At 44.6% G+C, this 26,033-nt stretch overlaps 15 non-coding genes across 15 annotated transcripts; all 15 read right to left on the reverse strand.

The window, feature by feature from the left end:
• Positions 1–3,054: 3,054 nt before the first annotated feature.
• On the reverse strand, positions 3,055–3,126 carry trnap-agg. The gene has a single exon. It is a non-coding gene; the product is annotated as a tRNA-Pro (tRNA).
• A 1,204-nt stretch (positions 3,127–4,330) lies between these two features.
• Positions 4,331–4,402, reverse strand: trnap-agg. The gene has a single exon. It is a non-coding gene; the product is annotated as a tRNA-Pro (tRNA).
• Positions 4,403–6,880: 2,478 nt separating this feature from the next.
• On the reverse strand, positions 6,881–6,952 carry trnap-agg. The gene has a single exon. It is a non-coding gene; the product is annotated as a tRNA-Pro (tRNA).
• A 1,969-nt stretch (positions 6,953–8,921) lies between these two features.
• On the reverse strand, positions 8,922–8,993 carry trnap-agg. The gene has a single exon. It is a non-coding gene; the product is annotated as a tRNA-Pro (tRNA).
• Positions 8,994–10,197: 1,204 nt separating this feature from the next.
• Positions 10,198–10,269, reverse strand: trnap-agg. Its single transcript has one exon. It is a non-coding gene; the product is annotated as a tRNA-Pro (tRNA).
• A 1,204-nt stretch (positions 10,270–11,473) lies between these two features.
• On the reverse strand, positions 11,474–11,545 carry trnap-agg. The gene has a single exon. It is a non-coding gene; the product is annotated as a tRNA-Pro (tRNA).
• Positions 11,546–12,750: 1,205 nt separating this feature from the next.
• On the reverse strand, positions 12,751–12,822 carry trnap-agg. Its single transcript has one exon. It is a non-coding gene; the product is annotated as a tRNA-Pro (tRNA).
• Positions 12,823–14,026: 1,204 nt separating this feature from the next.
• On the reverse strand, positions 14,027–14,098 carry trnap-agg. Its single transcript has one exon. It is a non-coding gene; the product is annotated as a tRNA-Pro (tRNA).
• Positions 14,099–15,302: 1,204 nt separating this feature from the next.
• On the reverse strand, positions 15,303–15,374 carry trnap-agg. Its single transcript has one exon. It is a non-coding gene; the product is annotated as a tRNA-Pro (tRNA).
• A 1,205-nt stretch (positions 15,375–16,579) lies between these two features.
• Positions 16,580–16,651, reverse strand: trnap-agg. Its single transcript has one exon. It is a non-coding gene; the product is annotated as a tRNA-Pro (tRNA).
• A 1,204-nt stretch (positions 16,652–17,855) lies between these two features.
• Positions 17,856–17,927, reverse strand: trnap-agg. The gene has a single exon. It is a non-coding gene; the product is annotated as a tRNA-Pro (tRNA).
• Positions 17,928–19,898: 1,971 nt separating this feature from the next.
• On the reverse strand, positions 19,899–19,970 carry trnap-agg. Its single transcript has one exon. It is a non-coding gene; the product is annotated as a tRNA-Pro (tRNA).
• Positions 19,971–22,449: 2,479 nt separating this feature from the next.
• On the reverse strand, positions 22,450–22,521 carry trnap-agg. Its single transcript has one exon. It is a non-coding gene; the product is annotated as a tRNA-Pro (tRNA).
• A 1,969-nt stretch (positions 22,522–24,490) lies between these two features.
• trnap-agg lies at positions 24,491–24,562 on the reverse strand. The gene has a single exon. It is a non-coding gene; the product is annotated as a tRNA-Pro (tRNA).
• Positions 24,563–25,766: 1,204 nt separating this feature from the next.
• On the reverse strand, positions 25,767–25,838 carry trnap-agg. Its single transcript has one exon. It is a non-coding gene; the product is annotated as a tRNA-Pro (tRNA).
• Positions 25,839–26,033: the final 195 nt, after the last annotated feature.

The following is a 26,033-nucleotide window of genomic DNA, read 5'->3' on the forward strand; positions in this document are numbered from 1 at the left end:
TAGCAAGAATCATACCCCTAGACCAACGAGCCACGTAAAATAGAGTTTTAGCAATTTTCTATCAAGGAAATGCGGCTCCGATCTGTCACTGACTTGAAAGGCAATGGTCAAGTAGTTTGTTTGGCATGGGCTCTTTCCATGGCTCCACTGCCAGATTCAGCTTTCTGATTACATTGTTTGTCATGGGCTCTTTCCATGGCACCAAATCCACGAGTGCCATATCCTGCTCGTTTGTTCCTTATATGTTTCCCAGTTCTTTCTGTTGGTTGCAGTGGAAGCAGGCTCTGCATTGTCACCCAGATGCTTCACTCCACTTTTGCTTCCTCCCAATCTTGTTAGGGGAACCCAGGGCATTCCAAGGCCAGATAGGTTGAAATGCAAATCGACTGCTGAGGGCCAAGTCTTCAGTTTTCGGATTAAATCTGAAGAGGTTAATAGTTATATTGCCTAGTTTCCACCACCTGGGTGAACTTAGTTCTAATGTGGATTTTAAATTAAGGATTTGGTATTAAACAGAATTTACCCTTAAGGCTCGTCTGGGACTAAATCCAGGACATCCTAAGCGAGAATCATACCCCTAGTCCAACAAGCCACGTAAAACAATGTTTTAACAATTTTCCATCAAGGAAATGCCGCTCCGGTCTGTCACTGACTTGAAAGGCAATGGTCAAGTAGTTTGTTTGGCATGAGCTCTTTCCATGTCTCCACTGCCAGATTCAGCTTTCTGATTACATTGTTTGGCATGGGCTCTTTCCATGGCTCCACTGCCAGATTCAGCTTTCTGATTACATTGCCCATTTGCCCTTAGGAATCGTCCGGGAATTGATGCCGGGAAATCTCGCACCCAAAGCAAGAATCGTACCCCTAGACCAACGTAAAACACAGTTTTAGCAATTTCAGACAAAAGTGACAGCAGAATCGTAATGAAAAAGCTTAGTGTGTAACTGGGACTTAATCAACTCATATAAGCTTTCTAGCAAGAATCATACCCCTAGACCAACGAGCCACGTAAAATAGAGTTTTAGCAATTTTCTATCAAGGAAATGCGGCTCCGATCTGTCAGTGACTTGAAAGGCAATGGTCAAGTAGTTTGGTTGCATGGGCTCTTTCCATGTCTCCACTGCCAGATTCAGCTTTCTGATTACATTGTTTGGCATGGGCTCTTTCCATGGCTCCACTGCCAGGTTCAGCCTTCACTCAATAAGCCACATCATTCAATCCATGCATCCTCTTCTAAGCAAAGTGGTCTCATCTGGGACCTCTCGCACCCTAAGTGATAATCATACCCCTAGACCAGTGATCCACGAGAGGCATGTCCTGCTTGTTTGTTCCTCATATTTTTCTGTTGATTGCAGTTGAAGCAGGTTCTGCAAAGGGGCCAAAATCCTATACTACACTTTTGCTTCCTCCTAAACCTGTTAGGGGATCCCAGGGCATTCAGAGGTCAGATAGGTTGAAACGCAAATCGACTGCAGAGAGCAAAGTCTTCTTCATTGCGTATTACCCATTCTTCTACTTTTTGCATGAACAAATATGCCTTGTTACCACCATGTGGGCAGACTTGATTCTAGTGCCAATTTTAAATTAGGAATTTGGTATTAAACAGATTTCACCATTGGGGCTCGTCCGAGATTTGAACCCCGGACCTCTCGCACGCTAAGCGAGAATCATACCCCTAGACCAGCGAGCCACATAAAGGCAATGGTCAAGTAGTTTGGTTGTCATGGGCTCTTTCCATGGCACCAAATCCACGAGTGCCATATCCTGCTCGTTTGTTCCTTATATGTTTCCCAGTTCTTTCTGTTGGTTGCAGTGGAAGCAGGCTCTGCATTGTCACCCAGATGCTTCACTCCACTTTTGCTTCCTCCCAATCTTGTTAGGGGAACCCAGGGAATTCCAAGGCCAGATAGGTTGAAATGCAAATCGACTGCTGAGGGCCAAGTCTTCAGTTTTCGGATTAAATCTGAAGAGGTTAATAGTTATATTGCCTAGTTTCCACCACCTGGGTGAACTTAGTTCTAATGTGGATTTTAAATCAAGGATTTGGTATTAAACAGAATTTACCCTTAAGGCTCGTCTGGGACTAAATCCAGGACATCCTAAGCGAGAATCATACCCCTAGTCCAACAAGCCACGTAAAACAATGTTTTAGCAAATTTCTATCAAGGAAAAGCGGCTCCCATCTGTCACTGACTTGAAAGGCAATGGTCAAGTAGTTTGTTTGGCATGGGCTCTTTCCATGGCTCCCCTGCCAGATTCAGCCTTCAGATTACATTGTTTGGCATGGGCTCTTTCCATGGCTCCACTGCCAGATTCAGCCTTCAGATAACATTGGACGACACCATACTTTGACGCAAAACATTTAACCAAAATTCGTATTTTTCAAGGAAATGCCGCTCCGGTCTGTCACTGGCTTGAAAGGCAATGGTCAAGTAGTTTGGTTGCATGGGCTCTTTCCATGTCTCCACTGCCAGATTCAGCTTTCTGATTACATTGTTTGGCATGGGCTCTTTCCATGGCTCCACTGCCAGATTCAGCTTTCTGATTACATTGACCATTTGCCCTTAGAAATGGTCCGGGAATTGAAGCCGGGACCTCTCGCACCCAAAGCGAGAATCATACCCCTAGACACTCTCTTTTGCATCCCACTTGATAAATAAGCCACATCTTTCAATACATGCATCCTCTTCTAAGCAAAGTGGTCTCATCTGGGACCTCTCGCACACTAAGTAATAATCCTACCCCTAGACCAGCGAGCCACGAGAGGCATGTCCTGCTTGTTTGTTCCTCATATTTTTCTGTTGATTGCAGTTGAAGCAGGTTCTGCAAAGGGGCCAAAATACTATACTACACTTTTGCTTCCTCCTAAACCTATTATGGGATCCCAGGGCATTCAGAGGTCAGATAGGTTGAAACGCCAATCGACTGCCGAGAGCAAAGTCTTCTTCATTGCGTATTACCCATTCTTCTACTTTTTGCATGAACAAATATGCAGACTTGATTCTAATGCCAATTTTAAATTAGGAATTTGGTATTAAACAGATTTCAACATTGGGGCTCGTCCGGGATTTGAACCCGGGACCTCTCGCACCCTAAGCGAGAATCATACCCCTAGACCAACGAGCCACGTAAAGTAGTGTTTTAGCAATTTTCTATCAAGGAAATGTGGCTCCGATCTGTCACTGGCTTGAAAGGCAATGGTCAAGTAGTTTGGTTGTCATGGGCTCTTTCCATGGCACCAAATCCACGAGTGCCATATCCTGCTCGTTTGTTCCTTATATGTTTCCCAGTTCTTTCTGTTGGTTGCAGTGGAAGCAGGCTCTGCATTGTCACCCAGATGCTTCACTCCACTTTTGCTTCCTCCCAATCTTGTTAGGGGAACCCAGGGCATTCCAAGGCCAGATAGGTTGAAATGCAAATCGACTGCTGAGGGCCAAGTCTTCAGTTTTCGGATTAAATCTGAAGAGGTTAATAGTTATATTGCCTAGTTTCCACCACCTGGGTGAACTTAGTTCTAATGTGGATTTTAAATTAAGGATTTGGTATTAAACAGAATTTACCCTTAAGGCTCGTCTGGGACTAAATCCAGGACATCCTAAGCGAGAATCATACCCCTAGTCCAACAAGCCACGTAAAACAATGTTTTAACAATTTTCCATCAAGGAAATGCCGCTCCGGTCTGTCACTGACTTGAAAGGCAATGGTCAAGTAGTTTGGTTGCATGGGCTCTTTCCATGTCTCCACTGCCAGATTCAGCTTTCTGATTACATTGTTTGGCATGGGCTCTTTCCATGGCTCCACTGCCAGATTCAGCTTTCTGATTACATTGACCATTTGCCCTTAGAAATGGTCCGGGAATTGAAGCCGGGACCTCTCGCACCCAAAGCGAGAATCATACCCCTAGACACTCTCTTTTGCATCCCACTTGATAAATAAGCCACATCTTTCAATCCATGCATCCTCTTCTAAGCAAAGTGGTCTCATCTGGGACCTCTCGCACACTAAGTAATAATCCTACCCCTAGACCAGCGAGCCACGAGAGGCATGTCCTGCTTGTTTGTTCCTCATATTTTTCTGTTGATTGCAGTTGAAGCAGGTTCTGCAAAGGGGCCAAAATACTATACTACACTTTTGCTTCCTCCTAAACCTATTATGGGATCCCAGGGCATTCAGAGGTCAGATAGGTTGAAACGCCAATCGACTGCCGAGAGCAAAGTCTTCTTCATTGCGTATTACCCATTCTTCTACTTTTTGCATGAACAAATATGCAGACTTGATTCTAATGCCAATTTTAAATTAGGAATTTGGTATTAAACAGATTTCAACATTGGGGCTCGTCCGGGATTTGAACCCGGGACCTCTCGCACCCTAAGCGAGAATCATACCCCTAGACCAACGAGCCACGTAAAGTAGTGTTTTAGCAATTTTCTATCAAGGAAATGTGGCTCCGATCTGTCACTGGCTTGAAAGGCAATGGTCAAGTAGTTTGGTTGTCATGGGCTCTTTCCATGGCACCAAATCCACGAGTGCCATATCCTGCTCGTTTGTTCCTTATATGTTTCCCAGTTCTTTCTGTTGGTTGCAGTGGAAGCAGGCTCTGCATTGTCACCCAGATGCTTCACTCCACTTTTGCTTCCTCCCAATCTTGTTAGGGGAACCCAGGGCATTCCAAGGCCAGATAGGTTGAAATGCAAATCGACTGCTGAGGGCCAAGTCTTCAGTTTTCGGATTAAATCTGAAGAGGTTAATAGTTATATTGCCTAGTTTCCACCACCTGGGTGAACTTAGTTCTAATGTGGATTTTAAATTAAGGATTTGGTATTAAACAGAATTTACCCTTAAGGCTCGTCTGGGACTAAATCCAGGACATCCTAAGCGAGAATCATACCCCTAGTCCAACAAGCCACGTAAAACAATGTTTTAACAATTTTCCATCAAGGAAATGCCGCTCCGGTCTGTCACTGGCTTGAAAGGCAATGGTCAAGTAGTTTGGTTGCATGGGCTCTTTCCATGTCTCCACTGCCAGATTCAGCTTTCTGATTACATTGTTTGGCATGGGCTCTTTCCATGGCTCCACTGCCAGATTCAGCTTTCTGATTACATTGACCATTTGCCCTTAGAAATGGTCCGGGAATTGAAGCCGGGACCTCTCGCACCCAAAGCGAGAATCATACCCCTAGACACTCTCTTTTGCATCCCACTTGATAAATAAGCCACATCTTTCAATCCATGCATCCTCTTCTAAGCAAAGTGGTCTCATCTGGGACCTCTCGCACACTAAGTAATAATCCTACCCCTAGACCAGCGAGCCACGAGAGGCATGTCCTGCTTGTTTGTTCCTCATATTTTTCTGTTGATTGCAGTTGAAGCAGGTTCTGCAAAGGGGCCAAAATACTATACTACACTTTTGCTTCCTCCTAAACCTATTATGGGATCCCAGGGCATTCAGAGGTCAGATAGGTTGAAACGCCAATCGACTGCCGAGAGCAAAGTCTTCTTCATTGCGTATTACCCATTCTTCTACTTTTTGCATGAACAAATATGCAGACTTGATTCTAATGCCAATTTTAAATTAGGAATTTGGTATTAAACAGATTTCAACATTGGGGCTCGTCCGGGATTTGAACCCGGGACCTCTCGCACCCTAAGCGAGAATCATACCCCTAGTCCAACAGCCACGTAAAACAATGTTTTAACAATTTTCCATCAAGGAAATGCCGCTCCGGTCTGTCACTGACTTGAAAGGCAATGGTCAAGTAGTTTGGTTGTCATGGGCTCTTTCCATGGCACCAAATCCACGAGTGCCATATCCTGCTCGTTTGTTCCTTATATGTTTCCCAGTTCTTTCTGTTGGTTGCAGTGGAAGCAGGCTCTGCATTGTCACCCAGATGCTTCACTCCACTTTTGCTTCCTCCCAATCTTGTTAGGGGAACCCAGGGCATTCCAAGGCCAGATAGGTTGAAATGCAAATCGACTGCTGAGGGCCAAGTCTTCAGTTTTCGGATTAAATCTGAAGAGGTTAATAGTTATATTGCCTAGTTTCCACCACCTGGGTGAACTTAGTTCTAATGTGGATTTTAAATTAAGGATTTGGTTTTAAACAGAATTTACCCTTAAGGCTCGTCTGGGACTAAATCCAGGACATCCTAAGCGAGAATCATACCCCTAGTCCACAAGCCACGTAAAACAATGTTTTAACAATTTTCCATCAAGGAAATGCCGCTCCGGTCTGTCACTGACTTGAAAGGCAATGGTCAAGTAGTTTGGTTGCATGGGCTCTTTCCATGTCTCCACTGCCAGATTCAGCTTTCTGATTACATTGTTTGGCATGGGCTCTTTCCATGGCTCCACTGCCAGATTCAGCTTTCTGATTACATTGACCATTTGCCCTTAGAAATGGTCCGGGAATTGAAGCCGGGACCTCTCGCACCCAAAGCGAGAATCATACCCCTAGACACTCTCTTTTGCATCCCACTTAATAAATAAGCCACATCTTTCAATCCATGCATCCTCTTCTAAGCAAAGTGGTCTCATCTGGGACCTCTCGCACACTAAGTAATAATCCTACCCCTAGACCAGCGAGCCACGAGAGGCATGTCCTGCTTGTTTGTTCCTCATATTTTTCTGTTGATTGCAGTTGATGCAGGTTCTGCAAAGGGGCCAGAATCCTATACTACACGTTTGCTTCCTCCTAAACCTATTAGGGGATCCCAGGGCATTCAGAGGTCAGATAGGTTGAAACGCCAATCGACTGCCGAGAGAAAAGTCTTCTTCATTGCGTATTAACCATTCTTCTACTTTTTGCATGAACAAATATGCAGACTTGATTCTAATGCCAATTTTAAATTAGGAATTTGGTATTAAACAGATTTCAACATTTGGGCTCGTCCGGGATTTGAACCCGGGACCTCTCGCACCCTAAGCGAGAATCATACCCCTAGTCCAACAAGCCACGTAAAACAATGTTTTAACAATTTTCCATCAAGGAAATGCCGCTCCGGTCTGTCACTGGCTTGAAAGGCAATGGTCAAGTAGTTTGGTTGTCATGGGCTCTTTCCATGGCACCAAATCCACGAGTGCCATATCCTGCTCGTTTGTTCCTTATATGTTTCCCAGTTCTTTCTGTTGGTTGCAGTGGAAGCAGGCTCTGCATTGTCACCCAGATGCTTCACTCCACTTTTGCTTCCTCCCAATCTTGTTAGGGGAACCCAGGGCATTCCAAGGCCAGATAGGTTGAAATGCAAATCGACTGCTGAGGGCCAAGTCTTCAGTTTTCGGATTAAATCTGAAGAGGTTAATAGTTATATTGCCTAGTTTCCACCACCTGGGTGAACTTAGTTCTAATGTGGATTTTAAATTAAGGATTTGGTTTTAAACAGAATTTACCCTTAAGGCTCGTCTGGGACTAAATCCAGGACATCCTAAGCGAGAATCATACCCCTAGTCCAGCAAGCCACGTAAAACAATGTTTTAACAATTTTCCATCAAGGAAATGCCGCTCCGGTCTGTCACTGACTTGAAAGGCAATGGTCAAGTAGTTTGGTTGCATGGGCTCTTTCCATGTCTCCACTGCCAGATTCAGCTTTCTGATTACATTGTTTGGCATGGGCTCTTTCCATGGCTCCACTGCCAGATTCAGCTTTCTGATTACATTGACCATTTGCCCTTAGAAATGGTCCGGGAATTGAAGCCGGGACCTCTCGCACCCAAAGCGAGAATCATACCCCTAGACACTCTCTTTTGCATCCCACTTGATAAATAAGCCACATCTTTCAATCCATGCATCCTCTTCTAAGCAAAGTGGTCTCATCTGGGACCTCTCGCACACTAAGTAATAATCCTACCCCTAGACCAGCGAGCCACGAGAGGCATGTCCTGCTTGTTTGTTCCTCATATTTTTCTGTTGATTGCAGTTGAAGCAGGTTCTGCAAAGGGGCCAAAATACTATACTACACTTTTGCTTCCTCCTAAACCTATTATGGGATCCCAGGGCATTCAGAGGTCAGATAGGTTGAAACGCCAATCGACTGCCGAGAGCAAAGTCTTCTTCATTGCGTATTACCCATTCTTCTACTTGTTGCATGAACAAATATGCAGACTTGATTCTAATGCCAATTTTAAATTAAGGATTTGGTATTAAACAGAATTTACCCTTAAGGCTCGTCTGGGACTAAATCCAGGACATCCTAAGCGAGAATCATACCCCTAGTCCAACAAGCCACGTAAAACAATGTTTTAACAATTTTCCATCAAGGAAATGCCGCTCCGGTCTGTCACTGGCTTGAAAGGCAATGGTCAAGTAGTTTGGTTGCATGGGCTCTTTCCATGTCTCCACTGCCAGATTCAGCTTTCTGATTACATTGTTTGGCATGGGCTCTTTCCATGGCTCCACTGCCAGATTCAGCTTTCTGATTACATTGACCATTTGCCCTTAGAAATGGTCCGGGAATTGAAGCCGGGACCTCTCGCACCCAAAGCGAGAATCATACCCCTAGACACTCTCTTTTGCATCCCACTTGATAAATAAGCCACATCTTTCAATCCATGCATCCTCTTCTAAGCAAAGTGGTCTCATCTGGGACCTCTCGCACACTAAGTAATAATCCTACCCCTAGACCAGCGAGCCACGAGAGGCATGTCCTGCTTGTTTGTTCCTCATATTTTTCTGTTGATTGCAGTTGAAGCAGGTTCTGCAAAGGGGCCAAAATACTATACTACACTTTTGCTTCCTCCTAAACCTATTATGGGATCCCAGGGCATTCAGAGGTCAGATAGGTTGAAACGCCAATCGACTGCCGAGAGCAAAGTCTTCTTCATTGCGTATTACCCATTCTTCTACTTTTTGCATGAACAAATATGCAGACTTGATTCTAATGCCAATTTTAAATTAGGAATTTGGTATTAAACAGATTTCAACATTGGGGCTCGTCCGGGATTTGAACCCGGGACCTCTCGCACCCTAAGCGAGAATCATACCCCTAGTCCAACAAGCCACGTAAAACAATGTTTTAACAATTTTCCATCAAGGAAATGCCGCTCCGGTCTGTCACTGACTTGAAAGGCAATGGTCAAGTAGTTTGGTTGTCATGGGCTCTTTCCATGGCACCAAATCCACGAGTGCCATATCCTGCTCGTTTGTTCCTTATATGTTTCCCAGTTCTTTCTGTTGGTTGCAGTGGAAGCAGGCTCTGCATTGTCACCCAGATGCTTCACTCCACTTTTGCTTCCTCCCAATCTTGTTAGGGGAACCCAGGGCATTCCAAGGCCAGATAGGTTGAAATGCAAATCGACTGCTGAGGGCCAAGTCTTCAGTTTTCGGATTAAATCTGAAGAGGTTAATAGTTATATTGCCTAGTTTCCACCACCTGGGTGAACTTAGTTCTAATGTGGATTTTAAATTAAGGATTTGGTTTTAAACAGAATTTACCCTTAAGGCTCGTCTGGGACTAAATCCAGGACATCCTAAGCGAGAATCATACCCCTAGTCCAGCAAGCCACGTAAAACAATGTTTTAACAATTTTCCATCAAGGAAATGCCGCTCCGGTCTGTCACTGACTTGAAAGGCAATGGTCAAGTAGTTTGGTTGCATGGGCTCTTTCCATGTCTCCACTGCCAGATTCAGCTTTCTGATTACATTGTTTGGCATGGGCTCTTTCCATGGCTCCACTGCCAGATTCAGCTTTCTGATTACATTGACCATTTGCCCTTAGAAATGGTCCGGGAATTGAAGCCGGGACCTCTCGCACCCAAAGCGAGAATCATACCCCTAGACACTCTCTTTTGCATCCCACTTGATAAATAAGCCACATCTTTCAATCCATGCATCCTCTTCTAAGCAAAGTGGTCTCATCTGGGACCTCTCGCACACTAAGTAATAATCCTACCCCTAGACCAGCGAGCCACGAGAGGCATGTCCTGCTTGTTTGTTCCTCATATTTTTCTGTTGATTGCAGTTGAAGCAGGTTCTGCAAAGGGGCCAAAATACTATACTACACTTTTGCTTCCTCCTAAACCTATTATGGGATCCCAGGGCATTCAGAGGTCAGATAGGTTGAAACGCCAATCGACTGCCGAGAGCAAAGTCTTCTTCATTGCGTATTACCCATTCTTCTACTTGTTGCATGAACAAATATGCAGACTTGATTCTAATGCCAATTTTAAATTAGGAATTTGGTATTAAACAGATTTCAACATTGGGGCTCGTCCGGGATTTGAACCCGGGACCTCTCGCACCCTAAGCGAGAATCATACCCCTAGTCCAACAAGCCACGTAAAACAATGTTTTAACAATTTTCCATCAAGGAAATGCCGCTCCGGTCTGTCACTGACTTGAAAGGCAATGGTCAAGTAGTTTGGTTGTCATGGGCTCTTTCCATGGCACCAAATCCACGAGTGCCATATCCTGCTCGTTTGTTCCTTATATGTTTCCCAGTTCTTTCTGTTGGTTGCAGTGGAAGCAGGCTCTGCATTGTCACCCAGATGCTTCACTCCACTTTTGCTTCCTCCCAATCTTGTTAGGGGAACCCAGGGCATTCCAAGGCCAGATAGGTTGAAATGCAAATCGACTGCTGAGGGCCAAGTCTTCAGTTTTCGGATTAAATCTGAAGAGGTTAATAGTTATATTGCCTAGTTTCCACCACCTGGGTGAACTTAGTTCTAATGTGGATTTTAAATTAAGGATTTGGTTTTAAACAGAATTTACCCTTAAGGCTCGTCTGGGACTAAATCCAGGACATCCTAAGCGAGAATCATACCCCTAGTCCAGCAAGCCACGTAAAACAATGTTTTAACAATTTTCCATCAAGGAAATGCCGCTCCGGTCTGTCACTGACTTGAAAGGCAATGGTCAAGTAGTTTGGTTGCATGGGCTCTTTCCATGTCTCCACTGCCAGATTCAGCTTTCTGATTACATTGTTTGGCATGGGCTCTTTCCATGGCTCCACTGCCAGATTCAGCTTTCTGATTACATTGACCATTTGCCCTTAGAAATGGTCCGGGAATTGAAGCCGGGACCTCTCGCACCCAAAGCGAGAATCATACCCCTAGACACTCTCTTTTGCATCCCACTTGATAAATAAGCCACATCTTTCAATCCATGCATCCTCTTCTAAGCAAAGTGGTCTCATCTGGGACCTCTCGCACCCTAAGTAATAATCCTACCCCTAGACCAGCGAGCCACGAGAGGCATGTCCTGCTTGTTTGTTCCTCATATTTTTCTGTTGATTGCAGTTGAAGCAGGTTCTGCAAAGGGGCCAAAATACTATACTACACTTTTGCTTCCTCCTAAACCTATTATGGGATCCCAGGGCATTCAGAGGTCAGATAGGTTGAAACGCCAATCGACTGCCGAGAGCAAAGTCTTCTTCATTGCGTATTACCCATTCTTCTACTTGTTGCATGAACAAATATGCAGACTTGATTCTAATGCCAATTTTAAATTAGGAATTTGGTATTAAACAGATTTCAACATTGGGGCTCGTCCGGGATTTGAACCCGGGACCTCTCGCACCCTAAGCGAGAATCATACCCCTAGTCCAACAAGCCACGTAAAACAATGTTTTAACAATTTTCCATCAAGGAAATGCCGCTCCGGTCTGTCACTGACTTGAAAGGCAATGGTCAAGTAGTTTGGTTGTCATGGGCTCTTTCCATGGCACCAAATCCACGAGTGCCATATCCTGCTCGTTTGTTCCTTATATGTTTCCCAGTTCTTTCTGTTGGTTGCAGTGGAAGCAGGCTCTGCATTGTCACCCAGATGCTTCACTCCACTTTTGCTTCCTCCCAATCTTGTTAGGGGAACCCAGGGCATTCCAAGGCCAGATAGGTTGAAATGCAAATCGACTGCTGAGGGCCAAGTCTTCAGTTTTCGGATTAAATCTGAAGAGGTTAATAGTTATATTGCCTAGTTTCCACCACCTGGGTGAACTTAGTTCTAATGTGGATTTTAAATTAAGGATTTGGTTTTAAACAGAATTTACCCTTAAGGCTCGTCTGGGACTAAATCCAGGACATCCTAAGCGAGAATCATACCCCTAGTCCAGCAAGCCACGTAAAACAATGTTTTAACAATTTTCCATCAAGGAAATGCCGCTCCGGTCTGTCACTGACTTGAAAGGCAATGGTCAAGTAGTTTGGTTGCATGGGCTCTTTCCATGTCTCCACTGCCAGATTCAGCTTTCTGATTACATTGTTTGGCATGGGCTCTTTCCATGGCTCCACTGCCAGATTCAGCTTTCTGATTACATTGACCATTTGCCCTTAGAAATGGTCCGGGAATTGAAGCCGGGACCTCTCGCACCCAAAGCGAGAATCATACCCCTAGACACTCTCTTTTGCATCCCACTTGATAAATAAGCCACATCTTTCAATCCATGCATCCTCTTCTAAGCAAAGTGGTCTCATCTGGGACCTCTCGCACACTAAGTAATAATCCTACCCCTAGACCAGCGAGCCACGAGAGGCATGTCCTGCTTGTTTGTTCCTCATATTTTTCTGTTGATTGCAGTTGAAGCAGGTTCTGCAAAGGGGCCAAAATACTATACTACACTTTTGCTTCCTCCTAAACCTATTATGGGATCCCAGGGCATTCAGAGGTCAGATAGGTTGAAACGCCAATCGACTGCCGAGAGCAAAGTCTTCTTCATTGCGTATTACCCATTCTTCTACTTGTTTGCATGAACAAATATGCAGACTTGATTCTAATGCCAATTTTAAATTAGGAATTTGGTATTAAACAGATTTCAACATTGGGGCTCGTCCGGGATTTGAACCCGGGACCTCTCGCACCCTAAGCGAGAATCATACCCCTAGTCCAACAAGCCACGTAAAACAATGTTTTAACAATTTTCCATCAAGGAAATGCCGCTCCGGTCTGTCACTGACTTGAAAGGCAATGGTCAAGTAGTTTGGTTGTCATGGGCTCTTTCCATGGCACCAAATCCACGAGTGCCATATCCTGCTCGTTTGTTCCTTATATGTTTCCCAGTTCTTTCTGTTGGTTGCAGTGGAAGCAGGCTCTGCATTGTCACCCAGATGCTTCACTCCACTTTTGCTTCCTCCCAATCTTGTTAGGGGAACCCAGGGCATTCCAAGGCCAGATAGGTTGAAATGCAAATCGACTGCTGAGGGCCAAGTCTTCAGTTTTCGGATTAAATCTGAAGAGGTTAATAGTTATATTGCCTAGTTTCCACCACCTGGGTGAACTTAGTTCTAATGTGGATTTTAAATTAAGGATTTGGTTTTAAACAGAATTTACCCTTAAGGCTCGTCTGGGACTAAATCCAGGACATCCTAAGCGAGAATCATACCCCTAGTCCAGCAAGCCACGTAAAACAATGTTTTAACAATTTTCCATCAAGGAAATGCCGCTCCGGTCTGTCACTGACTTGAAAGGCAATGGTCAAGTAGTTTGGTTGCATGGGCTCTTTCCATGTCTCCACTGCCAGATTCAGCTTTCTGATTACATTGTTTGGCATGGGCTCTTTCCATGGCTCCACTGCCAGATTCAGCTTTCTGATTACATTGACCATTTGCCCTTAGAAATGGTCCGGGAATTGAAGCCGGGACCTCTCGCACCCAAAGCGAGAATCATACCCCTAGACACTCTCTTTTGCATCCCACTTGATAAATAAGCCACATCTTTCAATCCATGCATCCTCTTCTAAGCAAAGTGGTCTCATCTGGGACCTCTCGCACACTAAGTAATAATCCTACCCCTAGACCAGCGAGCCACGAGAGGCATGTCCTGCTTGTTTGTTCCTCATATTTTTCTGTTGATTGCAGTTGAAGCAGGTTCTGCAAAGGGGCCAAAATACTATACTACACTTTTGCTTCCTCCTAAACCTATTATGGGATCCCAGGGCATTCAGAGGTCAGATAGGTTGAAACGCCAATCGACTGCCGAGAGCAAAGTCTTCTTCATTGCGTATTACCCATTCTTCTACTTTTTGCATGAACAAATATGCAGACTTGATTCTAATGCCAATTTTAAATTAGGAATTTGGTATTAAACAGATTTCAACATTGGGGCTCGTCCGGGATTTGAACCCGGGACCTCTCGCACCCTAAGCGAGAATCATACCCCTAGTCCAACAAGCCACGTAAAACAATGTTTTAACAATTTTCCATCAAGGAAATGCCGCTCCGGTCTGTCACTGACTTGAAAGGCAATGGTCAAGTAGTTTGGTTGTCATGGGCTCTTTCCATGGCACCAAATCCACGAGTGCCATATCCTGCTCGTTTGTTCCTTATATGTTTCCCAGTTCTTTCTGTTGGTTGCAGTGGAAGCAGGCTCTGCATTGTCACCCAGATGCTTCACTCCACTTTTGCTTCCTCCCAATCTTGTTAGGGGAACCCAGGGCATTCCAAGGCCAGATAGGTTGAAATGCAAATCGACTGCTGAGGGCCAAGTCTTCAGTTTTCGGATTAAATCTGAAGAGGTTAATAGTTATATTGCCTAGTTTCCACCACCTGGGTGAACTTAGTTCTAATGTGGATTTTAAATTAAGGATTTGGTTTTAAACAGAATTTACCCTTAAGGCTCGTCTGGGACTAAATCCAGGACATCCTAAGCGAGAATCATACCCCTAGTCCAGCAAGCCACGTAAAACAATGTTTTAACAATTTTCCATCAAGGAAATGCCGCTCCGGTCTGTCACTGACTTGAAAGGCAATGGTCAAGTAGTTTGGTTGCATGGGCTCTTTCCATGTCTCCACTGCCAGATTCAGCTTTCTGATTACATTGTTTGGCATGGGCTCTTTCCATGGCTCCACTGCCAGATTCAGCTTTCTGATTACATTGACCATTTGCCCTTAGAAATGGTCCGGGAATTGAAGCCGGGACCTCTCGCACCCAAAGCGAGAATCATACCCCTAGACACTCTCTTTTGCATCCCACTTGATAAATAAGCCACATCTTTCAATCCATGCATCCTCTTCTAAGCAAAGTGGTCTCATCTGGGACCTCTCGCACACTAAGTAATAATCCTACCCCTAGACCAGCGAGCCACGAGAGGCATGTCCTGCTTGTTTGTTCCTCATATTTTTCTGTTGATTGCAGTTGAAGCAGGTTCTGCAAAGGGGCCAAAATACTATACTACACTTTTGCTTCCTCCTAAACCTATTATGGGATCCCAGGGCATTCAGAGGTCAGATAGGTTGAAACGCCAATCGACTGCCGAGAGCAAAGTCTTCTTCATTGCGTATTACCCATTCTTCTACTTTTTGCATGAACAAATATGCAGACTTGATTCTAATGCCAATTTTAAATTAGGAATTTGGTATTAAACAGATTTCAACATTGGGGCTCGTCCGGGATTTGAACCCGGGACCTCTCGCACCCTAAGCGAGAATCATACCCCTAGTCCAACAAGCCACGTAAAACAATGTTTTAACAATTTTCCATCAAGGAAATGCCGCTCCGGTCTGTCACTGACTTGAAAGGCAATGGTCAAGTAGTTTGGTTGTCATGGGCTCTTTCCATGGCACCAAATCCACGAGTGCCATATCCTGCTCGTTTGTTCCTTATATGTTTCCCAGTTCTTTCTGTTGGTTGCAGTGGAAGCAGGCTCTGCATTGTCACCCAGATGCTTCACTCCACTTTTGCTTCCTCCCAATCTTGTTAGGGGAACCCAGGGCATTCCAAGGCCAGATAGGTTGAAATGCAAATCGACTGCTGAGGGCCAAGTCTTCAGTTTTCGGATTAAATCTGAAGAGGTTAATAGTTATATTGCCTAGTTTCCACCACCTGGGTGAACTTAGTTCTAATGTGGATTTTAAATTAAGGATTTGGTTTTAAACAGAATTTACCCTTAAGGCTCGTCTGGGACTAAATCCAGGACATCCTAAGCGAGAATCATACCCCTAGTCCAGCAAGCCACGTAAAACAATGTTTTAACAATTTTCCATCAAGGAAATGCCGCTCCGGTCTGTCACTGACTTGAAAGGCAATGGTCAAGTAGTTTGGTTGCATGGGCTCTTTCCATGTCTCCACTGCCAGATTCAGCTTTCTGATTACATTGTTTGGCATGGGCTCTTTCCATGGCTCCACTGCCAGATTCAGCTTTCTGATTACATTGACCATTTGCCCTTAGAAATGGTCCGGGAATTGAAGCCGGGACCTCTCGCACCCAAAGCGAGAATCATACCCCTAGACACTCTCTTTTGCATCCCACTTGATAAATAAGCCACATCTTTCAATCCATGCATCCTCTTCTAAGCAAAGTGGTCTCATCTGGGACCTCTCGCACACTAAGTAATAATCCTACCCCTAGACCAGCGAGCCACGAGAGGCATGTCCTGCTTGTTTGTTCCTCATATTTTTCTGTTGATTGCAGTTGAAGCAGGTTCTGCAAAGGGGCCAAAATACTATACTACACTTTTGCTTCCTCCTAAACCTATTATGGGATCCCAGGGCATTCAGAGGTCAGATAGGTTGAAACGCCAATCGACTGCCGAGAGCAAAGTCTTCTTCATTGCGTATTACCCATTCTTCTACTTGTTTGCATGAACAAATATGCAGACTTGATTCTAATGCCAATTTTAAATTAGGAATTTGGTATTAAACAGATTTCAACATTGGGGCTCGTCCGGGATTTGAACCCGGGACCTCTCGCACCCTAAGCGAGAATCATACCCCTAGTCCAACAAGCCACGTAAAACAATGTTTTAACAATTTTCCATCAAGGAAATGCCGCTCCGGTCTGTCACTGACTTGAAAGGCAATGGTCAAGTAGTTTGGTTGTCATGGGCTCTTTCCATGGCACCAAATCCACGAGTGCCATATCCTGCTCGTTTGTTCCTTATATGTTTCCCAGTTCTTTCTGTTGGTTGCAGTGGAAGCAGGCTCTGCATTGTCACCCAGATGCTTCACTCCACTTTTGCTTCCTCCCAATCTTGTTAGGGGAACCCAGGGCATTCCAAGGCCAGATAGGTTGAAATGCAAATCGACTGCTGAGGGCCAAGTCTTCAGTTTTCGGATTAAATCTGAAGAGGTTAATAGTTATATTGCCTAGTTTCCACCACCTGGGTGAACTTAGTTCTAATGTGGATTTTAAATTAAGGATTTGGTTTTAAACAGAATTTACCCTTAAGGCTCGTCTGGGACTAAATCCAGGACATCCTAAGCGAGAATCATACCCCTAGTCCAGCAAGCCACGTAAAACAATGTTTTAACAATTTTCCATCAAGGAAATGCCGCTCCGGTCTGTCACTGACTTGAAAGGCAATGGTCAAGTAGTTTGGTTGCATGGGCTCTTTCCATGTCTCCACTGCCAGATTCAGCTTTCTGATTACATTGTTTGGCATGGGCTCTTTCCATGGCTCCACTGCCAGATTCAGCTTTCTGATTACATTGACCATTTGCCCTTAGAAATGGTCCGGGAATTGAAGCCGGGACCTCTCGCACCCAAAGCGAGAATCATACCCCTAGACACTCTCTTTTGCATCCCACTTGATAAATAAGCCACATCTTTCAATCCATGCATCCTCTTCTAAGCAAAGTGGTCTCATCTGGGACCTCTCGCACACTAAGTAATAATCCTACCCCTAGACCAGCGAGCCACGAGAGGCATGTCCTGCTTGTTTGTTCCTCATATTTTTCTGTTGATTGCAGTTGAAGCAGGTTCTGCAAAGGGGCCAAAATACTATACTACACTTTTGCTTCCTCCTAAACCTATTATGGGATCCCAGGGCATTCAGAGGTCAGATAGGTTGAAACGCCAATCGACTGCCGAGAGCAAAGTCTTCTTCATTGCGTATTACCCATTCTTCTACTTTTTGCATGAACAAATATGCAGACTTGATTCTAATGCCAATTTTAAATTAGGAATTTGGTATTAAACAGATTTCAACATTGGGGCTCGTCCGGGATTTGAACCCGGGACCTCTCGCACCCTAAGCGAGAATCATACCCCTAGTCCAACAAGCCACGTAAAACATAGTGTTTTAGCAATTTTCCATCAAGGAAATGTGGCTCCGATCTGTCACTGACTTGAAAGGCAATGGTCAAGTAGTTTGGTTGTCATGGGCTCTTTCCATGGCACCAAATCCACGAGTGCCATATCCTGCTCGTTTGTTCCTTATATGTTTCCCAGTTCTTTCTGTTGGTTGCAGTGGAAGCAGGCTCTGCATTGTCACCCAGATGCTTCACTCCACTTTTGCTTCCTCCCAATCTTGTTAGGGGAACCCAGGGCATTCCAAGGCCAGATAGGTTGAAATGCAAATCGACTGCTGAGGGCCAAGTCTTCAGTTTTCGGATTAAATCTGAAGAGGTTAATAGTTATATTGCCTAGTTTCCACCACCTGGGTGAACTTAGTTCTAATGTGGATTTTAAATTAAGGATTTGGTATTAAACAGAATTTACCCTTAAGGCTCGTCTGGGACTAAATCCAGGACATCCTAAGCGAGAATCATACCCCTAGTCCAACAAGCCACGTAAAACAATGTTTTAACAATTTTCCATCAAGGAAATGCCGCTCCGGTCTGTCACTGACTTGAAAGGCAATGGTCAAGTAGTTTGGTTGCATGGGCTCTTTCCATGTCTCCACTGCCAGATTCAGCTTTCTGATTACATTGTTTGGCATGGGCTCTTTCCATGGCTCCACTGCCAGATTCAGCTTTCTGATTACATTGACCATTTGCCCTTAGAAATGGTCCGGGAATTGAAGCCGGGACCTCTCGCACCCAAAGCGAGAATCATACCCCTAGACACTCTCTTTTGCATCCCACTTGATAAATAAGCCACATCTTTCAATCCATGCATCCTCTTCTAAGCAAAGTGGTCTCATCTGGGACCTCTCGCACCCTAAGTAATAATCCTACCCCTAGACCAGCGAGCCACGAGAGGCATGTCCTGCTTGTTTGTTCCTCATATTTTTCTGTTGATTGCAGTTGAAGCAGGTTCTGCAAAGGGGCCAAAATACTATACTACACTTTTGCTTCCTCCTAAACCTATTATGGGATCCCAGGGCATTCAGAGGTCAGATAGGTTGAAACGCAAATCGACTGCCGAGAGAAAAGTCTTCTTCATTGCGTATTACCCATTCTTCTACTTGTTGCATGAACAAATATGCAGACTTGATTCTAATGCCAATTTTAAATTAAGGATTTGGTATTAAACAGAATTTACCCTTAAGGCTCGTCTGGGACTAAATCCAGGACATCCTAAGCGAGAATCATACCCCTAGTCCAACAAGCCACGTAAAACAATGTTTTAACAATTTTCCATCAAGGAAATGCCGCTCCGGTCTGTCACTGGCTTGAAAGGCAATGGTCAAGTAGTTTGGTTGCATGGGCTCTTTCCATGTCTCCACTGCCAGATTCAGCTTTCTGATTACATTGTTTGGCATGGGCTCTTTCCATGGCTCCACTGCCAGATTCAGCTTTCTGATTACATTGACCATTTGCCCTTAGAAATGGTCCGGGAATTGAAGCCGGGACCTCTCGCACCCAAAGCGAGAATCATACCCCTAGACACTCTCTTTTGCATCCCACTTGATAAATAAGCCACATCTTTCAATCCATGCATCCTCTTCTAAGCAAAGTGGTCTCATCTGGGACCTCTCGCACACTAAGTAATAATCCTACCCCTAGACCAGCGAGCCACGAGAGGCATGTCCTGCTTGTTTGTTCCTCATATTTTTCTGTTGATTGCAGTTGAAGCAGGTTCTGCAAAGGGGCCAAAATACTATACTACACTTTTGCTTCCTCCTAAACCTATTATGGGATCCCAGGGCATTCAGAGGTCAGATAGGTTGAAACGCCAATCGACTGCCGAGAGCAAAGTCTTCTTCATTGCGTATTACCCATTCTTCTACTTTTTGCATGAACAAATATGCAGACTTGATTCTAATGCCAATTTTAAATTAGGAATTTGGTATTAAACAGATTTCAACATTGGGGCTCGTCCGGGATTTGAACCCGGGACCTCTCGCACCCTAAGCGAGAATCATACCCCTAGTCCAACAAGCCACGTAAAACAATGTTTTAACAATTTTCCATCAAGGAAATGCCGCTCCGGTCTGTCACTGACTTGAAAGGCAATGGTCAAGTAGTTTGGTTGTCATGGGCTCTTTCCATGGCACCAAATCCACGAGTGCCATATCCTGCTCGTTTGTTCCTTATATGTTTCCCAGTTCTTTCTGTTGGTTGCAGTGGAAGCAGGCTCTGCATTGTCACCCAGATGCTTCACTCCACTTTTGCTTCCTCCCAATCTTGTTAGGGGAACCCAGGGCATTCCAAGGCCAGATAGGTTGAAATGCAAATCGACTGCTGAGGGCCAAGTCTTCAGTTTTCGGATTAAATCTGAAGAGGTTAATAGTTATATTGCCTAGTTTCCACCACCTGGGTGAACTTAGTTCTAATGTGGATTTTAAATTAAGGATTTGGTTTTAAACAGAATTTACCCTTAAGGCTCGTCTGGGACTAAATCCAGGACATCCTAAGCGAGAATCATACCCCTAGTCCAGCAAGCCACGTAAAACAATGTTTTAACAATTTTCCATCAAGGAAATGCCGCTCCGGTCTGTCACTGACTTGAAAGGCAATGGTCAAGTAGTTTGGTTGCATGGGCTCTTTCCATGTCTCCACTGCCAGATTCAGCTTTCTGATTACATTGTTTGGCATGGGCTCTTTCCATGGCTCCACTGCCAGATTCAGCTTTCTGATTACATTGACCATTTGCCCTTAGAAATGGTCCGGGAATTGAAGCCGGGACCTCTCGCACCCAAAGCGAGAATCATACCCCTAGACACTCTCTTTTGCATCCCACTTGATAAATAAGCCACATCTTTCAATACATGCATCCTCTTCTAAGCAAAGTGGTCTCATCTGGGACCTCTCGCACACTAAGTAATAATCCTACCCCTAGACCAGCGAGCCACGAGAGGCATGTCCTGCTTGTTTGTTCCTCATATTTTTCTGTTGATTGCAGTTGAAGCAGGTTCTGCAAAGGGGCCAAAATACTATACTACACTTTTGCTTCCTCCTAAACCTATTATGGGATCCCAGGGCATTCAGAGGTCAGATAGGTTGAAACGCCAATCGACTGCCGAGAGCAAAGTCTTCTTCATTGCGTATTACCCATTCTTCTACTTGTTGCATGAACAAATATGCAGACTTGATTCTAATGCCAATTTTAAATTAGGAATTTGGTATTAAACAGATTTCAACATTGGGGCTCGTCCGGGATTTGAACCCGGGACCTCTCGCACCCTAAGCGAGAATCATACCCCTAGTCCAACAGCCACGTAAAACAACGTTTTAACAATTTTCCATCAAGGAAATGCCGCTCCGGTCTGTCACTGACTTGAAAGGCAATGGTCAAGTAGTTTGGTTGTCATGGGCTCTTTCCATGGCACCAAATCCACGAGTGCCATATCCTGCTCGTTTGTTCCTTATATGTTTCCCAGTTCTTTCTGTTGGTTGCAGTGGAAGCAGGCTCTGCATTGTCACCCAGATGCTTCACTCCACTTTTGCTTCCTCCCAATCTTGTTAGGGGAACCCAGGGCATTCCAAGGCCAGATAGGTTGAAATGCAAATCGACTGCTGAGGGCCAAGTCTTCAGTTTTCGGATTAAATCTGAAGAGGTTAATAGTTATATTGCCTAGTTTCCACCACCTGGGTGAACTTAGTTCTAATGTGGATTTTAAATTAAGGATTTGGTATTAAACAGAATTTACCCTTAAGGCTCGTCTGGGACTAAATCCAGGACATCCTAAGCGAGAATCATACCCCTAGTCCAACAAGCCACGTAAAACAATGTTTTAACAATTTTCCATCAAGGAAATGCCGCTCCGGTCTGTCACTGGCTTGAAAGGCAATGGTCAAGTAGTTTGGTTGCATGGGCTCTTTCCATGTCTCCACTGCCAGATTCAGCTTTCTGATTACATTGTTTGGCATGGGCTCTTTCCATGGCTCCACTGCCAGATTCAGCTTTCTGATTACATTGACCATTTGCCCTTAGAAATGGTCCGGGAATTGAAGCCGGGACCTCTCGCACCCAAAGCGAGAATCATACCCCTAGACACTCTCTTTTGCATCCCACTTGATAAATAAGCCACATCTTTCAATCCATGCATCCTCTTCTAAGCAAAGTGGTCTCATCTGGGACCTCTCGCACACTAAGTAATAATCCTACCCCTAGACCAGCGAGCCACGAGAGGCATGTCCTGCTTGTTTGTTCCTCATATTTTTCTGTTGATTGCAGTTGAAGCAGGTTCTGCAAAGGGGCCAAAATACTATACTACACTTTTGCTTCCTCCTAAACCTATTATGGGATCCCAGGGCATTCAGAGGTCAGATAGGTTGAAACGCCAATCGACTGCCGAGAGCAAAGTCTTCTTCATTGCGTATTACCCATTCTTCTACTTTTTGCATGAACAAATATGCAGACTTGATTCTAATGCCAATTTTAAATTAGGAATTTGGTATTAAACAGATTTCAACATTGGGGCTCGTCCGGGATTTGAACCCGGGACCTCTCGCACCCTAAGCGAGAATCATACCCCTAGACCAACGAGCCACGTAAAATAGTGTTTTAGCAATTTTCTATCAAGGAAATGTGGCTCCGATCTGTCACTGGCTTGAAAGGCAATGGTCAAGTAGTTTGGTTGTCATGGGCTCTTTCCATGGCACCAAATCCACGAGTGCCATATCCTGCTCGTTTGTTCCTTATATGTTTCCCAGTTCTTTCTGTTGGTTGCAGTGGAAGCAGGCTCTGCATTGTCACCCAGATGCTTCACTCCACTTTTGCTTCCTCCCAATCTTGTTAGGGGAACCCAGGGCATTCCAAGGCCAGATAGGTTGAAATGCAAATCGACTGCTGAGGGCCAAGTCTTCAGTTTTCGGATTAAATCTGAAGAGGTTAATAGTTATATTGCCTAGTTTCCACCACCTGGGTGAACTTAGTTCTAATGTGGATTTTAAATTAAGGATTTGGTTTTAAACAGAATTTACCCTTAAGGCTCGTCTGGGACTAAATCCAGGACATCCTAAGCGAGAATCATACCCCTAGTCCAGCAAGCCACGTAAAACAATGTTTTAACAATTTTCCATCAAGGAAATGCCGCTCCGGTCTGTCACTGACTTGAAAGGCAATGGTCAAGTAGTTTGGTTGCATGGGCTCTTTCCATGTCTCCACTGCCAGATTCAGCTTTCTGATTACATTGTTTGGCATGGGCTCTTTCCATGGCTCCACTGCCAGATTCAGCTTTCTGATTACATTGACCATTTGCCCTTAGAAATGGTCCGGGAATTGAAGCCGGGACCTCTCGCACCCAAAGCGAGAATCATACCCCTAGACACTCTCTTTTGCATCCCACTTGATAAATAAGCCACATCTTTCAATCCATGCATCCTCTTCTAAGCAAAGTGGTCTCATCTGGGACCTCTCGCACCCTAAGTAATAATCCTACCCCTAGACCAGCGAGCCACGAGAGGCATGTCCTGCTTGTTTGTTCCTCATATTTTTCTGTTGATTGCAGTTGAAGCAGGTTCTGCAAAGGGGCCAAAATACTATACTACACTTTTGCTTCCTCCTAAACCTATTATGGGATCCCAGGGCATTCAGAGGTCAGATAGGTTGAAACGCCAATCGACTGCCGAGAGCAAAGTCTTCTTCATTGCGTATTACCCATTCTTCTACTTGTTGCATGAACAAATATGCAGACTTGATTCTAATGCCAATTTTAAATTAGGGATTTGGTATTAAACAGAATTTACCCTTAAGGCTCGTCTGGGACTAAATCCAGGACATCCTAAGCGAGAATCATACCCCTAGTCCAACAAGCCACGTAAAACAATGTTTTAACAATTTTCCATCAAGGAAATGCCGCTCCGGTCTGTCACTGGCTTGAAAGGCAATGGTCAAGTAGTTTGGTTGCATGGGCTCTTTCCATGTCTCCACTGCCAGATTCAGCTTTCTGATTACATTGTTTGGCATGGGCTCTTTCCATGGCTCCACTGCCAGATTCAGCTTTCTGATTACATTGACCATTTGCCCTTAGAAATGGTCCGGGAATTGAAGCCGGGACCTCTCGCACCCAAAGCGAGAATCATACCCCTAGACACTCTCTTTTGCATCCCACTTGATAAATAAGCCACATCTTTCAATCCATGCATCCTCTTCTAAGCAAAGTGGTCTCATCTGGGACCTCTCGCACACTAAGTAATAATCCTACCCCTAGACCAGCGAGCCACGAGAGGCATGTCCTGCTTGTTTGTTCCTCATATTTTTCTGTTGATTGCAGTTGAAGCAGGTTCTGCAAAGGGGCCAAAATACTATACTACACTTTTGCTTCCTCCTAAACCTATTATGGGATCCCAGGGCATTCAGAGGTCAGATAGGTTGAAACGCCAATCGACTGCCGAGAGCAAAGTCTTCTTCATTGCGTATTACCCATTCTTCTACTTTTTGCATGAACAAATATGCAGACTTGATTCTAATGCCAATTTTAAATTAGGAATTTGGTATTAAACAGATTTCAACATTGGGGCTCGTCCGGGATTTGAACCCGGGACCTCTCGCACCCTAAGCGAGAATCATACCCCTAGTCCAACAAGCCACGTAAAACAATGTTTTAACAATTTTCCATCAAGGAAATGCCGCTCCGGTCTGTCACTGACTTGAAAGGCAATGGTCAAGTAGTTTGGTTGTCATGGGCTCTTTCCATGGCACCAAATCCACGAGTGCCATATCCTGCTCGTTTGTTCCTTATATGTTTCCCAGTTCTTTCTGTTGGTTGCAGTGGAAGCAGGCTCTGCATTGTCACCCAGATGCTTCACTCCACTTTTGCTTCCTCCCAATCTTGTTAGGGGAACCCAGGGCATTCCAAGGCCAGATAGGTTGAAATGCAAATCGACTGCTGAGGGCCAAGTCTTCAGTTTTCGGATTAAATCTGAAGAGGTTAATAGTTATATTGCCTAGTTTCCACCACCTGGGTGAACTTAGTTCTAATGTGGATTTTAAATTAAGGATTTGGTTTTAAACAGAATTTACCCTTAAGGCTCGTCTGGGACTAAATCCAGGACATCCTAAGCGAGAATCATACCCCTAGTCCAGCAAGCCACGTAAAACAATGTTTTAACAATTTTCCATCAAGGAAATGCCGCTCCGGTCTGTCACTGACTTGAAAGGCAATGGTCAAGTAGTTTGGTTGCATGGGCTCTTTCCATGTCTCCACTGCCAGATTCAGCTTTCTGATTACATTGTTTGGCATGGGCTCTTTCCATGGCTCCACTGCCAGATTCAGCTTTCTGATTACATTGACCATTTGCCCTTAGAAATGGTCCGGGAATTGAAGCCGGGACCTCTCGCACCCAAAGCGAGAATCATACCCCTAGACACTCTCTTTTGCATCCCACTTGATAAATAAGCCACATCTTTCAATACATGCATCCTCTTCTAAGCAAAGTGGTCTCATCTGGGACCTCTCGCACACTAAGTAATAATCCTACCCCTAGACCAGCGAGCCACGAGAGGCATGTCCTGCTTGTTTGTTCCTCATATTTTTCTGTTGATTGCAGTTGAAGCAGGTTCTGCAAAGGGGCCAAAATACTATACTACACTTTTGCTTCCTCCTAAACCTATTATGGGATCCCAGGGCATTCAGAGGTCAGATAGGTTGAAACGCCAATCGACTGCCGAGAGCAAAGTCTTCTTCATTGCGTATTACCCATTCTTCTACTTGTTGCATGAACAAATATGCAGACTTGATTCTAATGCCAATTTTAAATTAGGAATTTGGTATTAAACAGATTTCAACATTGGGGCTCGTCCGGGATTTGAACCCGGGACCTCTCGCACCCTAAGCGAGAATCATACCCCTAGTCCAACAAGCCACGTAAAACAATGTTTTAACAATTTTCCATCAAGGAAATGCCGCTCCGGTCTGTCACTGACTTGAAAGGCAATGGTCAAGTAGTTTGGTTGTCATGGGCTCTTTCCATGGCACCAAATCCACGAGTGCCATATCCTGCTCGTTTGTTCCTTATATGTTTCCCAGTTCTTTCTGTTGGTTGCAGTGGAAGCAGGCT

This window comes from Sander lucioperca, chromosome 8, assembly GCF_008315115.2.
Source record: "Sander lucioperca isolate FBNREF2018 chromosome 8, SLUC_FBN_1.2, whole genome shotgun sequence".
NCBI classification, from domain to species: Eukaryota; Metazoa; Chordata; class Actinopteri; order Perciformes; family Percidae; genus Sander; species Sander lucioperca.